This window comes from Haemaphysalis longicornis, unplaced genomic scaffold (genome assembly GCF_048455015.1).
Source record: "Haemaphysalis longicornis isolate Haplotype H1 unplaced genomic scaffold, Haemaphysalis longicornis Haplotype H1 scaffold_6, whole genome shotgun sequence".
NCBI classification, from domain to species: Eukaryota; Metazoa; Arthropoda; class Arachnida; order Ixodida; family Ixodidae; genus Haemaphysalis; species Haemaphysalis longicornis.
In genome coordinates this window covers 210,683,501-210,700,909 of record NW_027526407.1, presented here as the reverse complement: position 1 = coordinate 210,700,909, position 17,409 = coordinate 210,683,501, and positions in this window count along the sequence as shown.

Sequence of the window (17,409 nt, the reverse complement as noted above, 5' to 3'; positions counted from 1 at the left end):
AGGAGGGAGTGAGCTAGCATACATGAAGTAGGCGATGGCTCTGCAGAAGAAAGTCCCAAAAAGCGGAAAGAGCGAACTGTACATCGGCCGTTAACGAGTGTTCCTGTTGGATATTTTTTTATAGAAATGAACTAACTGTAACGGTATTTCTTGTTACAGTAACTCCATAAAAAAGTACGTGTTACAGTTACAAGTTCCTCAAAATTAAAAGTAACTAGTTACAGTTACAAGTTACTAAAAAAGTAACTCTCTGCAGAAGAAAGTCCCAAAAAGTGGAAAGCGCGAACTGTACATCGGCGGTTAACGAGTGTTCCTGTTGGATCATTTTTGATAGAAATGAAGTAACTGTAACAGTATTTCTTATTGCAGTAACTCCATAAAAAGTACGTGTTACAGTTACAAGTTCCTCTAACTTAAAAGTAACTAGTTACCAGTAACGCGTTACTAGTAACTAGTTACCGCCCAAGTTACCACGGGGCCTTCCCGGTGTCTGGTGGTCTCTTCTCCAGGCGGGGTCGGTTCAGCATCTCAATTCTCTCTTCGAAGATAGTGAGTAGCGCTCTCATACGCTAGTTGCGCCGGCTACAGAACCTCTGTAAGAGCGCAGCCAAGTCGCGTGCGGTCAACAGGCCATCGATGTGCCGCAGTAGAGGGCAGCGCAATGAACAAAACGAAGCGAAGACGATACAAACCCAAGCGCTTGTGTTTGTCTCGTCTCCGCTTCGTCTCGTTCGTTGCGATGTCCTCTACTCTTAAAGTTATGTACCAACCAGCTCAAGCTTCAACTCTTCTGAGGTGACGCAGCCCCGTCTTCGAAGCCCGCACCTCGATGGGCCAGGTACCGGCCTCGGTGTAAGTTCCCGCCACCGGGGACGTAGAGGGGAGGCCAAGACAGAGGGGGTGGCGCGGTGCTGGTGCATCTCCAGCGCTTTCCATCTTCCAGAACCCAACTAGACGAGGGGAAGCGCGTACGGCACAGCTGAGGTCATGCCGTGGAACACGCGCTGCGCCAACTGGTGTGAGCAGCCGTTGCTTCGAACCAAAAGCTGCCACACCCCTGGGAGCAACCATGCACAGCGTTGCCGGAGGGCCTTGACGGCCGGCAGTCATGCGAGTTGGCAGTCCAGACGAACCCCAGGTACTTCACGGTTAGCCTTTAGGGAAGAGGCCGTCCGTGGAGTGTGATGAGCGGGGTTGCCCGTCGAGCCCTGTAGCCTCGCGGGTGCAGCGTAAGGGCCTGCGTTTTGGCCGCCGAAAGTTGTAGGCCACGGCTCTCGAGGAAGGCTGCAACTGCTCCCAAAGCCTCCTGGAGGCACGCCTTAACTGTTTGGCAGTCATCGGAGGGTCCATGGGTCCATAGCGCACGTCGTCAGCGTACACCACCATGTCCACTGGCTCTCGCAAGCCGGGAGGGATGCAGTCAGGGAGAGGAGCCAGCACAAAGTTTAATAACAATGGGCACAGCACGCTCCCCTGGGGAACCCCAGAGTGGGGATCTCGAGGACTGCTGGTTGCCGGCAAACCTTTACCCGCAAGGTCCGGTCACGCAGGTATGCCCGGATGTAACCTCCGAGGTGCCCCACAATGCCCATGCCGTCCAAGGCCTCCGGATGGCCCAGTGGGCGACTGTGTCAAAGGCCGACCGCATGTCCACCAGGAGTATGAAGACCACCTCCTCGTGCCTGTTCCATCATGGAGATGACGTTTCCCAGGGAGTCAGCCGTGCAGCGGTGCCGCCTGAAGCCACTCTGCTACTCCCGCAAGACGCCGATCTTCCAACGTCCACCACGCACTGCACCGTTTCGCCATCTTCTTCCTCGGCCAGAAGAGCGGAATCGGCCTCCACTCTGTTACGCAGCGCAGAGGCGCGCTGCGCAGAGCGCACGAGAGAGAAAAACCTTTATTCCTGGCTACGCTTAGTCCTAGCGAGTGTCCCTTAGGTGGGGAAGGCGCGCTAGGTTATCTTGAGCCCTAGTGGTGGTCAGGAGCTGTAGCTCGGGTGAGGAGCTCCCGGTCACCTCCAGCCAGGTAGTGGGAGGGTTGGGTAAACGGAGAGGAGGTAAAACGGGGCATTCCCGAATGGCGTGTGGCGTGGTGTCTCGGGCGCCACACAGCGCACGAGCTCGTTGACGAGCGCGGCGCCATTCGGCGAGGTAGCGGCGGCACCATCCGACGAGGAAGCGGGGCGCTGAGGAGCTGCCATCACAAACTGTTTATTGAAGGCCGCAAGGGGCCGGTAAAGCGCAGGGGAGCTCACGTGAGAGCGTGACTTGGACGTTCGTGTCTTTCCGATCTTCACAGCGTTGGGCAATGTCACCCCTTCGCAGCATCGTTGGTGTGGTTGCTGCGCTTGGGGTGAAGGCGCGCGCATTGGCCGCCATCTCGAGGTTCACAGTCGAAATGTCACCGGATCTATCCTCGGCGTAATCTCGCTGGTCTTCCGAACTGTCGGCGTAGTCTCGGCCGCGTTTTTTTTTTTTTTGGCGGCGCAGAGTCCATGCTGACAACCTGGTCGTTTGCATCGGTGTCGGGAGGGCTGTGCTGCGTTTCGACGCCTTTTCAGTGGCCGCCAGTCGTAACCAGCGAGGGCGCGGCGGTCGACGTTCCAGCACCAAGAGGGAGAGGTCTCCTGCCCCGAGCTTGAATAAGCTCAGTGGAACATGCCTGGCTGGCCAGAATACGAGGAGATGTAGGCTGTGTGCGCAGTCGATGCTACTGGCTTGGCGGTGTTGCGTCACTTGACGGCGTACCTCAGCTGGCATGAATGTCGTCGTTATCGGCGGCTGCCTTGCGGCAGGCTGTGGCTGGGCGACCTTGAAATTTGCATGGGCACACCGGTGCGCCGAAGATAGCTTCTTCGTGGGCACGAGCGGTTTCTTCGGCTGGAGATGCATCGGCGGCACGTGGCGACAGCGGTGATCGCGCCGTTGCCATGGCACCGGATGCGAGTCCCCGGCATGACTACGCCATTGGAGGCGCGGTTCTCAGCGTGTAAGGGGTCAAAGGGCGAATCAGAATGGTCCTGGGGACCTGCCAAATAGAGTAGACCGGGCGGTTCAGTTCACAGGGTCGGTGGACTGGTGCGATGAGCATAGACGCACTGTAAAAATTAGTCCCTGTGCCGTACCGTGCTACCTTCCGGGTGGTTTTTGTTATCATTCTAAATGTTTAAAACCAGTTGAATGTAAGGCAACGATGACGACTGGAAAATGTCGCGCTCGTGACTGCTTTATCATCACGAGACACACGCCAGCGCGAAGCAGTACGCGTTCACGCATTCACGGTCCAAGGTAGGAACTCTGCCTCTCGCGTTCCACAAGCGGAGCTCGTCGCAACGCAACCGTCTGCCGTACGCGCCGCGGAGCACGACCGAAGTGGTCGTACCTTTGCCGAAGTGACCCGCCAGCAGGACATCGCTCGCCAAGCACACCCGCAAGTCATGCTCATTTCGCTGCAGCCGAACGTGTGTTCACCAAACGATTCGCTGAGAGCCCGTTCGGCTTCGTTCGCACGGTCTGCGAGCGCCTGTGGTTTCAGTCCGATTTACGCAATGCTCCAACGCGTGCAATCCAGTGTCTAATGTTGATGTGTCTAACGGTGCCATACGGACTAAATATAAATAGCGATTTGCAAGTTCATATCGATGCACAATAAACATTCAACTGCTCCTGTGAGGGCGCATTTCCCTTTCGTGTTTTACGGATTCCTGTGAAGCAGGGATCAAACACATTTTTGTTGCCTGAAACTCGATTTTTAACGCCTGAAATGTGGCGTCTATTCGTTTAGCCATTGGCTACGGGTCCAAAGAGTCTGATGATTCTTTGTATTATATGATTTGACAAATAAAAAGTGAAGTGAAAAATAATTCTCTATTTCGAAAATATCACTGTCTTTGCTCATGTTTTAGTTCATCGCTAGTTTCTTTTCAGTTCCTTGTTTTTGAAGAATGTAGAGCAGATAGGGAGTTCCCACTTTGTTACGAGCGATAAAGTGCGAGCATTGTTTTTTTGTTGTATTAAGTGGTCAACATGGAATTGTATGCCACATTTTACCCGAAGCTCACGGTTATTGAAATGTTCGAAGATTGCGACTGTACAGACGTTTTGTTGTATTTTATTTATTTAACTTGAAGCTAGAATGCTTAATATTTTTTGTTTTAAAGAAAATGCTCTTCTGTTCTTTGATTTGAGCAGTGAGCCGCTCCCGTCAGAGACGAGATAGCAAGAATAAAAATCAGAATACTTTCAGAATTTGCCCTCAAAACCGTTGCGCTGGAGGCGTGTGGGCGGAGATGAGCGAAAATGTAACAACGCCAGTTTGAGGGCCTCGTGTTGGAAAAAGAAAACTACACCCAACAGAAAGACACAAGCGCTCGCGATGCATTTACAAGATTAATAAAACACGCACTGCTGCAACCAATAAACGGCAGCTGCAGTAGGCTAGTGATCAGTGCAGTAAGAATCGCCGTAAAAGCCGGGACTTGTCGCACATTTCAGGAGCAAAGTTTTCTACGAGCTGCTCTGGATCAACGAAGGAACGAGAAAGCTGGGCTGTTCCGTAGACAGGCCAGGCGGAGCCATTCTTCAGTAAGGGGGGCTCCCTGCACAAGGACGAATAAGAAGATAGTGAGCACGGAAACGAAACAGTGTTCTCAACCTAACTCTCCATTTACATGTATTGTGTCCCGATAGGCGCACGCGGAAGGAATGTGCAAGCAGGTGGTCAATCTGTTTATTAGGCGAGAAACCTCACTGGAGAGGGAGGGAAGGGTGACACATTTGAGACACCTATATGGTAAAATTACTTTTTAAATATTTTAAGCACATTACCAATTATTCTTGTCAAAAGGGCTCACAATTTATTTTTGCCATATCTATTAGATTCGAATGATTTAAAAAAGACGTATCTGCGCTTCCTGAAAAAGATTGCGAATCATACGAGGCACCGCGGATCACGTCTGGTCAGGTGAAAGGTCCGACAAAAAAATGTCTAGGTAACGGTCTACATTTTTTTTTGTGCCTATTTCATAGATGAAGGAAGCGAAAAAGAGCACAAAATATTTGTGCGTCATATTTGCATGAAACCGACGGAAACGTCGAGCGCAACCCCCGTGGAAACACACTTGTCAAAATATGGGCGTGTTTCATCCCCCGATTCTACAGGTGTGCTATAACGAGCACCATATATTGGAGCGCGGGGTCATAATTCAGATTGAGTGGTGATATTAAACGTACTTGGAATCCCGACCCACAAACACTTCCGTTTTCCTTCCCTCGATGGCGATCGAAGCCGCGTCCTCGTGTTGCCAGCCGATGGCTGAAACTCTTGCCATCCCCGCGGAGATGCTTGCCATGAATCTACATTATTTGAGGTGACGGGCTTTTCCACAGAACGCTCAAAACCAAGAAGTATGAAAATTTTGTGCATCGTCCTTTGCCGTTGGATAGCGCAGCAATATTGCGGTCTGACTGCCCTTCCACAGTCACAGTGAGCAATAATGATCAAACAGTGAGGGCACGGCGCAGACGACGTTCCCACTGCTTGCAGGCTGTTGACAGTGGAATATTTTTTCTGGCTCGTACGCGCCCTCTGCTCGCACGACGAGTAGCAGCATACCATCGCAATATTGGTGCGCACTCCTTTCCTCGCGTTGGAACCACTAAGGCAGCGTTGACAAGGTCGTTACTGCCCTAAAGGGGCAAAAGTCGCTGCGTGATTACAAACTTGATGACACGCAAGGGGTAAAGTTCCTCGAATGAAATTAACCGGGGTTTAGCGATGAGGGTTGGTTGAGCCGTTTTATCGCCAAACGGTAACCGTTACTTTTTCCTTCGGTTCAGTGGCTGTTTGGGTTCAGCAAGCCCAAAAATAAGAATTCGGGTTTTGTTATTCTCTTACGGCAAATATGCAGGTTAGCTTCCGGTTTATGGGTCGAATTCGTTTGTGGTTACACACCGATGGAAATGAACGATTTTGAGATATCCGTCTCTTCACAAATTGAACTGCAAATGGTACTGATTGTTGCATCCCTCAATATCTTGTAGGCTGAAAAGCAGCAATTCAGTTGGTTTTTGCATCTTAATATCACTCATGCGACAGGAAACTGCTCGATACATAGAAATTTCCTATCCAATGGCTTTAAAAAACGACGCCTGGTCGTGTGGAGCAACAGCGAAGCCGATATTGCTCAGCCTGAGAATTGAAATTTTCTAGACAGAGTTCGTCTCTTAAAAGAAAGCCATGGTAGGGGCCGATAGTTGAGAAAAGAGAACGTAGTCCCTCCAAAAAGGCTTCAAGTAGCCTCTACAAGAGAATGGTACATGCATGTGATATATCTATTCTTCGTTTGCGCTCCGCGTAGCGTTGCTCTACTGCGCAGAACACGAGAAAACAACAAATGCGGGGACTTGCCCTCTTATAAGGAATCCGGAGATTTCTTGCAGCGTCAATGGCATGTCGTACGGGAGGGTGCTGTTGACGACGTAATGGAAGAGGCTTCCGCCCTTCTCAGTCACCTCGTCTGCCAACATCTTGGACGAACAAGTCGTCCACATGTGCACCAGGCACTCTTCAAACTCACTTCGTGTCGTATTCTTGAATGCGCGTTCGAAGGCAGCCGCTTCGAATTCACTGGTGTCGCCTTTCATGAGGGACATCACGGCCAGAAAGATATTCGCGAGCCCTGGTACGCTAGCATTTCCGGACGCTGTCAAGAACGCAAAGATGACGTCATCGTAGAGCCGCTTTCCCTCCGTGACGTCACTTCCGAGCAGCAGCTTAACCCCGTCGAAGTGGGCCGTTTCGTGGAGCGTCGAGAGCACGTCACCGTTAAAGGGGCTGGGAACGAAGCGGAGGGGGCCTTCCAGCTCTCGGGATATCCTGAGCACGTCCTCGGCAGACGCCTCCCGAAGGCATTTGGCCTGACCGGCGATTCTCCGGCTCGAACAATTGAGGTGACGCGACATCCGTTCCAGGTAGACTCTGCCCGTCTGCGGGGAGTTGCGCGGCAGGGGTGTGGTAGTGCATGGACCCTGCAGGAGCGCCCGGGTGAAGACCGCCTTGGCTGAGGACATCATCAGCAGGCAGAGCAGGTAGGCCCCCGAGCCCAGTCCTAGGGCGACCATGCTGCCGGGGTCGACCTGCAGGGCGATCGCGTTCTGCTTGATCCAGGACAGGGCGAGGAGTACGTCCTGCACGGCCACGTTGTCCATGAGGCCGCGGACGCCCGCGTCCAAGAAGCCGAACACTCCAAGCCTGTGGTTCAGCCTGACAACCACGGCTTCACTGTGCGCCGCCAGTTGAGCCCAGTCCATGGCGCCATCGGACGTGGTCTACAAGCAGAAAGAAAGACGCCAAAGTGGCCCCTGTTATTTACCGAGCAGGAATATCGAGGAAGAAGTAAAAAAATGAAATGTTTTCTAGTTTTGCTTTCAGTTTTGCTTTCAGCATAGTGTGTCGCAAAGGCAATATTCAGAATTTATTTATTTTATTTATTTATTTATACATACTGCAGCCCCTATTAGGGCTATTGCAGGAGTGGAGAATATAATTATTCTTTCGCCTCGTGGTCTGCTCTTCATTGTGGCTGACCCATAGACGCCATTTTGAGTGAACCGCAACTGTATAAACCAGAAGGTTAAAGGAGTTCTGTTATTGCTGCGACATGATTATTGCTTGGAGGTGGCCCAAACAGCACCACTGCGAGCTGCGCCATCACCTAATGTTGGCCATGTTCAGCGATTGGACTACAATTCTCTTCACTCTGCATTTTCAACCTCTGCTTCCATTCCACGCCAACCTCTAGCAATTTCATTTCTTTCACCTAGGCTCTAGGTTATTGGATGATTTTTGTTTTAAAAATTACGTGCACACAAAGAACTTCGGTAGGGGTTGAATTGTGACTTCGTTGGCAAACCATTGGAAGGTTTTCTGCGGGTTCGCTAGATTATTCCCCATTGATCGCAATTCAGTGGGTGAGAAAGGAACTGGCGAGTGCACACTTTTAGTGATAAGGTGAAATAAATGAATTAGCCATCAAAAGCGCTGGAGGGAAACGCCCACCCACCATGCGGCAGAGGATGCCCACGGCTCCGAAGGGAGGGCAGAGCGTAGACGAGGGGAGAGGGAAAGAGGGAGTTGCGGGAAGGGTGCAGTGATAGAGAGTTATAGCAGATCGGAAAAACGGTTCCGGTGCGGTAAAGTCTACCGTCTGGATGCCACCACGCACGCGCAGAACCCTACCGTATACCGAAGCGACTTGGCTGGACGGTACCGATACGTACCGTGTGCGTCGTTCCAAAGCGGACGACCGCTTTGGAAGAGTTTGGTAAACGTACGCTTGGCTCACGCCTAGTCGAACGGATTGCAAATATGAGATCGTTTAAAGGGACAGACAACCGATTTTTTCGGGTATATGTTCTCCAGCTCATATGAAAGCCAACATTTTATATAGCCCGGTAACCACCAGCAATTTTTAAACAAACTGGCAGAAATAATTTTAATTTGGCAGCAAACTTCCTGAAATCGGAAGGGTGGCGGTTCGTAGTGTCGAAACTTGACACTACAATATGTGTCCCTGTCACGTGACCTGCAAACCTACCAGCTACTGTAACTTCTGAAACGTTTATTTACGTATTGAAAACCTTTTAACATAAGTATTTGTACAAGCTTAAATAGTATATGTATTTCTAAACATTACTTTGAAAATTCTAAAGACACGCCGCCCGCCGCCGCTGCGTTGCTCTCAGTGTGGCTAACTGAGCCACCATGCCCAGAATCAACGGCAGCGTTCAGCAAACAGACCCAGCGAAGGAGCTTTGACGATTCTGTCTGAGTCAGGGGCGTTCGTTCTGCCAAAATATTTTGTTTCAGTCTCGAAATACGCCAACGGCAGCTTGAAAAAAAAAAAAATAAATAAAACGTCGCGCCCGGAGAGAATCGAACTTCCCGCCTCCACAACGTGAAGCCAGATTGTACCTATCGTCTATCCCAACATATGGCGCATTCGTGCAAAATAGACCCTTGCATTAAAAAAAAACACATAAAGGAACAGGAAAGCCTGCGATTCAGACTTTTTTTTAGCTGGGAACAGGTTTTTAAATGTCGTTTTTCATTTCGCATACAGACAAAAGTATGTTACCGAGCTACTCTATGTCATGGTTGCCAGCATTAGTTTTCGGAGGGACACATACGGCTCGTAGATAAAAAAATTCGATTTAAAAAGTTCTAGAGCGTTATCAGCAAAACCGTTTCTCGTCAAGGTGCTTTAAGTGATGCCCTTTCATTTAGGATAGAGAATATATACTCGACAAAAATCGGTTGTCTGTCCCTTTAAGAAAAATGAGGTTGCAACAAGTCAAACCCGCGCGATTCTGACAGCTCAAGCAGCAAGCGAAAGACGGTCCCGACCCAACTGCCGTGGCTTGTGTCGTCAAGCGACGCATGTACGATAGCTTCTTTTAGGTTAAATTATAGGCGACACGGCTACATAACTAGTATTAACAGCACCATGGGGCCCGTTTTCAAATCGGTGAATGAGGAACAGGCGGTATCAATGCGAGGGACTCTCAGATACAACGAAAAACTAGAAGCAGCCAGCCGTATGTACTGTGAGCCCAGCTTGACCTGCTGGAGCCATCTGTTGAGATGGAGTAGGAAAGGGAGTGGGCTGTCAATGCTTGCGAGGGAATCTGTGTGTAATTTGTTTTTTATCAGCAAATTGTGGTATGTTCTTCAAGTACTGCACTGTTCACGAACGAATGTACAGGCCTTGCAACTCGTTTTTGCAGTGTTGATATGGGAGTCAGCATGGGAGCGAACGAGCCGCACGAACCTGTTTCGGCGCCTGCGTCTGGGGGGGTCTTTCCTTATCACATTTATTTTTTAGACATGTTGTTAATCGTTTTTTGTTCCTTCGAGTTGTGAGGGACCCTTTTCGGCGCACTGTATGTAAATGGAAGCTGTCTAGGGCGCTACCCAACTTCGTTGTCACGTCTGTGTATTTTTCTGTTGGCGGAACTAGAGGTTACTTCAGTGGAGTGGTACAGGCCACTAAGTTTCTGTGTGTCCGCTTCAGTCTCGAGTATCTATCTAGTGTGACACGGAAGAGATTATATAATGATCTGGTTGACAGTACTACCTATTCCACTGTATAGAGTAATGTATCGAGCAGGGCCAAGACAGGATGTCCTAAAGCGTGTGAAAAGAATGGCTGCGCCACCATGGGTGAAGACCTTCTTCTTCAAACTTCACGCTGGAGTCTTGCGTGTAAAAACGTGGCAGAAAGAGAAAGGTTTGTATGTTCCATGGGGGGTCGACTGCAACCCGTGTAAAAAGCCCGAAACGGTCGAACATGTGTTTTTGGAGTGTTGGGATGGCATCTTTTTTGGGGACGTGCTCCAGTGAACCCTAAAAAAGGACTTCTCACTGGACGCTCACGGAATCAGGTTTTTACCAATCGAGAGCGACGATGACGACGACGAGAGCGACGAGAGACAATGAGCGAATCGACCTTACGACCTCGTAATGGTTCTGGCTCTGCACGGAATATGTAAATCACGTATGGCCATACGCCATCGCGACGTTGACGCGAAGCGTGCTAAAGAATACTTCGCCGAGTCTATGAGGATGATAACTGAAGTTTGGAGAGCTCAGCCCGACCAGTCTGATTGGCTGCCCGTGATGGAGACGCTCACAATCCTGAAGCAATTTTAACCGTCTTTCTGCTAGCAAGCTGTCGGCTAGCAGTTTTATCATTGTAGCGTTTGTTTTTGGTTCTGTTTGATGGTGCATGTTTTTTGTCATAGCAAGGCAATAAAGGAAAAAAAAAAGTTGAGATGGAGTAGACGTAAAATGCCCGCTTCATGTTCACGCAGTCGGTAGTTCGAATCTCCGTAGGGGCGTTGGATATATTTTTTAAATACTGCCTTTAGCGCTTTTTGGAACTGAAAACTAATATAGAACAAGAGCTATCCGGGGACGCGGAATTGCGCGATTCTTCGCCGCTCTTGCGGGCGTCGGCGACGGAAGCAGCACATCCCCACTGTCGCTTCCAAATACGTCAGGCGCAAGTTAATTCTATTGTGTCCTTGTTTATTCAGGTCTGGCACAGCGAGAGGTCGGTTTCATTTTGCAGCGTGGACCACGAAGGTGGCTTGTTTCGAATATGTATACGTCGTAGAAAAATATCTTTCGTATAACCAATACCTCAATCACAACAACTTGCGTCTTTTATGGGAGTATAAGCCACGCGAAAATGTTAAGTATATTACAAGGCTCTGCGTCGGGAAATGTGTGCCACTCGTGCCTTATAGCAAGAACCTGGGAAAGTTAATGAAACCACGGAAAAATAAACGGTCTGCAATTCCGGAAGAAATAGAATAACTCGTACGGGAACGAAAAAAACCCAGTGCAGCTTCGGAAATACTAGAGACGTTCGTCTTAAAGGAGTACTGACACGAAATTTTTATGTTACGTTTTTTTCGCTGCTATGCGTGCCTACCAGCCCACTAATCATAGAATGACAGATTAGACGGTCCAGCGCAGCGTAAACATTCATTTACGGCGTCGTTTATTCGTGCCAGTTTCGGTTTCGACTGAAAAACGCCGAGCGGCCGCCATGACAGCATGTATAACATGACGTCACCATTCTTGCCGTATCGCTGCCTCTCTGGAAGCGCGCGCGAGCGAGCGCACGCGCGCGCCCAGACCGGCCGAGGTCTTCGCCGTCCCCACAGACCCGGGCAGCATGACGTCAGTCCCAAAACCATGACGTGTACACACGCCCGAGCAGCGCGCGCCAACCACAGCCAGCGCGTCGGCTTCGTCACGGGAGCCCCGACGTCGGCAGTTTGGGGCACGTAGCAGATGATGTCACGTCGGCCCGCTCTGGGCTTTCTCGTGCGGGCGAAGAATAAAATGGATTTAAATATGTTTCGCTGAACGGTTGCTGTTGAAACTTGCTGGGAGATATCTCCTGATAAAAAGGAAGCGTTTTACATAGTTATCTCAGCTTTGAAATTTCGTGTCAGTACTCCTTTAAGTAGCAGGTAAGACTCACTAGACCAACTAGATGCCAAATGAACTGATATTTTCAAATACAGGTGGTGGGGAGGAGGGCGCTTAGCTATCGTTGTGTACAAATGCGGAGCGAAATCAAGTAATGACCGTTTCAGTAACCACACGCATAAGCTGATCGTTCACTTTTATTTAGGTTTTCGACTTTAACGAACAGCTGATCACTCGGTGGGCACTTTTTTGAAATATACAATAGGTTAGTACAAAAGCGATAAAAGGTGTCGTTGGAAGAGTCGAGTTCCATCTGATAAGGCGCTCTGATGTAACTTTTGTGCTAGATTCTGCAGACTCCGTGTCATATAATGATATTTCGAGGAAGCGTTTAGTCGCGGACGCGGATATAAGCAGATGATATATGTAGCAGATGAATATTTGCGAGGGCTCACCTCGCGACAAGACGACCCAGCAGTAAATTCTTTGTTGTGTGCTTACTCCCGCATATAATTTTGCATTATCCATCGTACTTATTGCGTAAAATGTCCGTGAAATTAATGCCGCATTGGCTTGTTCATGGTAGTGATCAATATCTGAGATATGAAGCGTAACTGGCGTGCTGTGAGGTATGAGTGCTCCGCTAGACTATGTAAGCACACGGAACCGATTTACGTCGTAGTGTATAGCCGTAGCATGAGCATCTGAACTAACGCTGCTTACGGAGGTACTGTTAGTAAATTTCAGGGCAATGGAATTACAATCAGCTCCATGTATATGCCGGTTTCACGACGCCGGGCTGTGACACACACCTGGCGCTTATGCGGCCCGAATGTACCACACTAAGATCGCGTAAATACACCAGGTTTGCGAACAGAGTGACTGCTCCACATAAATATGTATTTCCAACGCATACAAACGGAAAATATCAGTCGCGAACGTGCCGCAAAAGCAACGGCGACAGTGGTGAGCGGACCGGAGACTCCCGCGATTGCTTTCGAAACGGGCCGCTAGGAGAATTTCAATGGCGCCCCTACAGACCGCGCTCGAGGCGTATAACTCTCTAATGTCTCGTTAGAACGGCCCCCAAGTACCATGTCTTGTCTGGGAAGATTTTTAGGATGATTTTCGGGTGACTTAGTCGCTTCAGACGATGGTGGGAAGTGACCCGCCGCGGTGCCTCAGTGGCTAAGGCCTTGCGCTACTGAGCAAAAACGCCAGTGTGCACGAGATTTCAGCGCACGTTAAATATCCCCAGGTGGTCAAAATTAATCCGGAGCCCTCCCCTACCGCGCGCCTCATCGCGTGCGTTGCGTCGGCGCGTTAAACTATACAGCAATCAATGCTGGGAAGTGATGTCTCCGTACAAGGCCTGAAGATACGGTGTCTGCGCTAGTTTTCTCTCCTGAACCCTCGGTAAATCAAAGTTTAGGTGAAGGGTAGGCTTTCCAACAGGCGAAAATTTTAAGATGAGCTTGTGCTCAGATGACTTTGATGTGCAGTCCACCAAATCTTTAAGTATCGTTCGCGAGCGGAAACTTTTCATGCGTCAGCGGCGGAGGACGAAAGCTAAGTTGGAAACAGGTCAAGTTCCAAACAGGTCGGAAGCCAAGTTGCAAACGGGCCCATCGTCTTCCAGGCTGTTCCTTCCTAAGAGCGCCATACGGCTGAAAATTTGGAGCTCGCGCACGCTAGTTAAAGATTTGGACGAATGCGCCTCAAGGAGCGCGATCATGTAGTAGATGCCTGGATGTGCACACAATGAGTCCGTTGTCTACAGGACCCTTGGCGGCCTCTCACGGGGGCCGTGGTGTCGGTTTGTGTTACTGCTAGGGCTTTGGCCACCACCTCTACTTCAATGTTGGCATGAGTGGTGCAAGCTTCTTCTGAGTCTAAAGCGTCCGCTCCTGTGGTTTCGTGTCGCCGTCGGCTTCGTTGTAACCCAGCAAACGAAGAGGATACCACAGATAGGATACCACAGATACCACAGAGGATACCACAGATAGGATACCACAGATAGGATACCACAGATAGACCACAGATAGACCCAGCACAAAAGCAGGGGAGGAAAGTGTAGCGAACGTGTGAGGGGGAGGGCGGTATGCCGAGGCTGCGCTAGACACACCCGGCGGCGGCGACTCGCTGCGATATAACGCCAGGGTAGCGCACGCCATCGTACGTTCCCTAATGACGCCATCACTCCCCGAGACGCAGCAGCTATGCGGCACTACCCAGGACGTTGCAGTTCGCGCTGCGCTGATATTTCGCATTAGGAAGTAGCGTAATCGTCAGCCAATTTTTTGCCAGACTGATCAAATTTTGCAAGTATCAGTGACGCTAAGTCGTTTTGTTTCTTGAGAAAAGACAAGGCTGAAAAGAGAAATGGAAATCCTGCCGCTGACATCCCTGTTTCTTTCGAAGTATATTTGTGCTTTTTTTTCACATAATGTGCTACTATTCTACTATGTGCTGCTACTTTTCACATAACCTTCAGGCAAATCGCGACCTTTTGGAAGCATTTCATGATATATTGGTAACTGCAAATAGAGTCAAGGATGTGCCCAAACACATCTTGTCGGGATGCACGCTCGAGAATAAACAGCTAGAATGCCGAGCACAAGAATAAATGCGTCGGTTCTCCAAGCGATCTCCCTTGTCAATAAGAAAAGCGCAAATTGTTGTGTTCCGTAGCGCTCCCGACACTACCGAAGCTTACTGCGATACACTGGTTCAGACATCCCGCGTTCCTACTCTACGCGTGCTTCGTTGTCGTCGTCTGTATTTGGAAGGATTACCAAATGCTGAATTCGTGGAGCTCCTCAACTGGCCTCTCAGTGTCCCCCCTAAGGATGGCCGGTGTAACCCACGTGGCTCCTCTATAACATTCTTGTATCCTTGACAATCAGCAAGTGTGTTATCCAGAAACACTTATCTGCGCAAATAACATTGCAGCTATCTTGCATGTTTGCGATTAAGACATGTTAGAATGATTGTATCGCGCATAGGTGGCGCATAAGCGATTGCGGGCACTAAATTAGAGCTTCACACGGAGGCTGTAACCCTATCGTCGGCGAGCGCCCTGCCGAGTTTAAAAATATCCCCACTGCACTTCCTTCCCTTTTCCTTTCTCGCAAACCTCAACCACCTCCACTTATCGTCGGGGTGTATGTATGGTGACCGGCAGCTGTTGCGTGGTGAATGACACCGCTTAGTTTTAAAAAGTGCGCTTCAGTTAAGACATTTAATCGTCTTCAATTCCGATTCAGCTATAGCACCGCTCCATTGCAAAGCAACGTTTGACCACAAGACGAAAAAAAAAATGGCGCCAATCCACGCTGTGAAGGCGGTTGCAGTGCGAAGCTGTAAACGACACCTACCACGTCACTTGAGTTCACACACGTTGCATACCCCCCATCACGCTCTTCACGTCCCTGTCTCACTCCTCTCTTGACGAATTGAACGGAGGTTTGGCAAATGCAATTAGAATTTACCGCCTTCGCAGTGCTCGCGTGCCTCCTGCCTGAACAGCGTGAGCGGGAGTTCTGTTCTTTTTTTTTTTTTTGCTTGCTTTCATGTGGCACGGGCCGGCACCATACTGCGCAGTTTGGAACGCGCCGTTTCTGGCGACCACTTTCGAAGGGCGAGGAAGAGGCGAACACCGCGTCTTTGGCTTCATCTCACTCACTGCTTGCCCCTCACTGTTGCTTTTTTCACCATCACCACCGAAGGGCACCCTCCCCCTGCCCAGACGCTGAACCCAAACACCGGTCTGTCGCCTCCTTCTGCACGTCTGGGCGTAGAAACTGAACGAAAGGTGCGGGGAATTCTGAAAGACCGTTTCTCACAGTTTGCGCTCCCGGGTGAAGGCATGTCTTGCCCCTCTCTTTCTTGCCTCAACAAGCCCATTCTGGCGACCTATTAGTTACCTATTACCTATTAGTACCGCAATGGTACCGCAATCTTGGAAGAACGCGAACATCATCCCAATCCATAAGAAAGGCGACATGAAGGACTTACTTACTGTCAGTCGTCTACAAGGTATTTACCAAGGTAATCGCTAACCGAATCTCTGCAACCTTAGATTTCAGTCAACCTAAAGAACAAGCAGGGTTCCGTAAAGGTTATTCAACAATGGACCATATTCACACGATCAATCAGGTGATAGAGAAGTGCGCTGAGTATACTGAACCCCTATATATAGCCTTCATAGATTATGAGAAAGCATTTGACTCGGTCGACACCCTAGCAGTCATTCAGGCATTACGGAACCAGGGGGTAGATGAGCATTATGTATAAGAATACTAGAGGATATCTACAGTGGGTCTACAGCTACCATCCTCCATAGGGAGAGCAGTAAAATACCTATAAGGAAGGTGTCAGACAAGGAGACACAATCTCTCCAATGTTATTCACAGCATGCTTACAAGAAGTATTCAGAACGTTGGATTGGGAACAGGTGGGAGTAAGGGTTAATGGAGAATACCTCAGTAACCTCAGATTTGCTGATGAAGTTGCCTTGCTAAGTAACTCGGGGGACGAATTGCAAAGCATGCTTTCCGCACTGGGCGAACAGAGTAGAACCGTGGGCCTGAAAATTAATATGCACAAAACTAAAGTAATGATCAATAACCTCAGGACAGCACAGCGGTTTGAGATAGGTGGCGAGGCAGTGGAAGTGGTAAGCGAATATATCTACTTAGGCCAAGTTGTGACCCCAGATCCCAACCATGAGGCAGAGATAATTAGAAGGATCAGAATGGGGTGGGGTGCATATGGAAGACATTCTCAGATAATGAATAGCAGCCTACCATTGTCGCTGAAGAAGAAAGGTATGGTAAGAAGAAAGAAAAGTATGGGTAAGTGTACGGAGTGGGTCAGAGAGCAAACTGGTGTTAAAGACATATTAGTAGAAATTAAGAAGAAGAAATGGACGTGGGCAGGGCATGTAATGCGAAGGCAAGATAACCGCTGGTCATTAAGGGTAACAGAGTGGATCCCTAGAGAAGGCAAGCGTTGCAGGGGGCGGCAGAAAGTTAGATGGGCAGATGAGATCAAGAAGTTTTCGGGGATAAATTAGTCACAGTTGGCACAGGATCGAGGTAATTGGAGAATAATGGGAGAGGCCTTTGCCCTGCAGTGGGCGTAGATAGGCTGGTGATGATGATGATGATGATGACCTATTAGTGTTTTCTACCTTTAGCGATATAGGTAATACCCGTCCCTGGACGCCGATGGTGTCCAGATTCCCTCCCATAAAGTATGTCATTGATATTATATTCCCTGTCCTTACCCATATTTATGACTTAATACTACCCACAGGCATATTTCCCAAACAAATGCTGAATTCGCGTGTCGTTCCTGTCTTCAACCACGGTGATAAGCCGGCACTGAACAATTATCAAC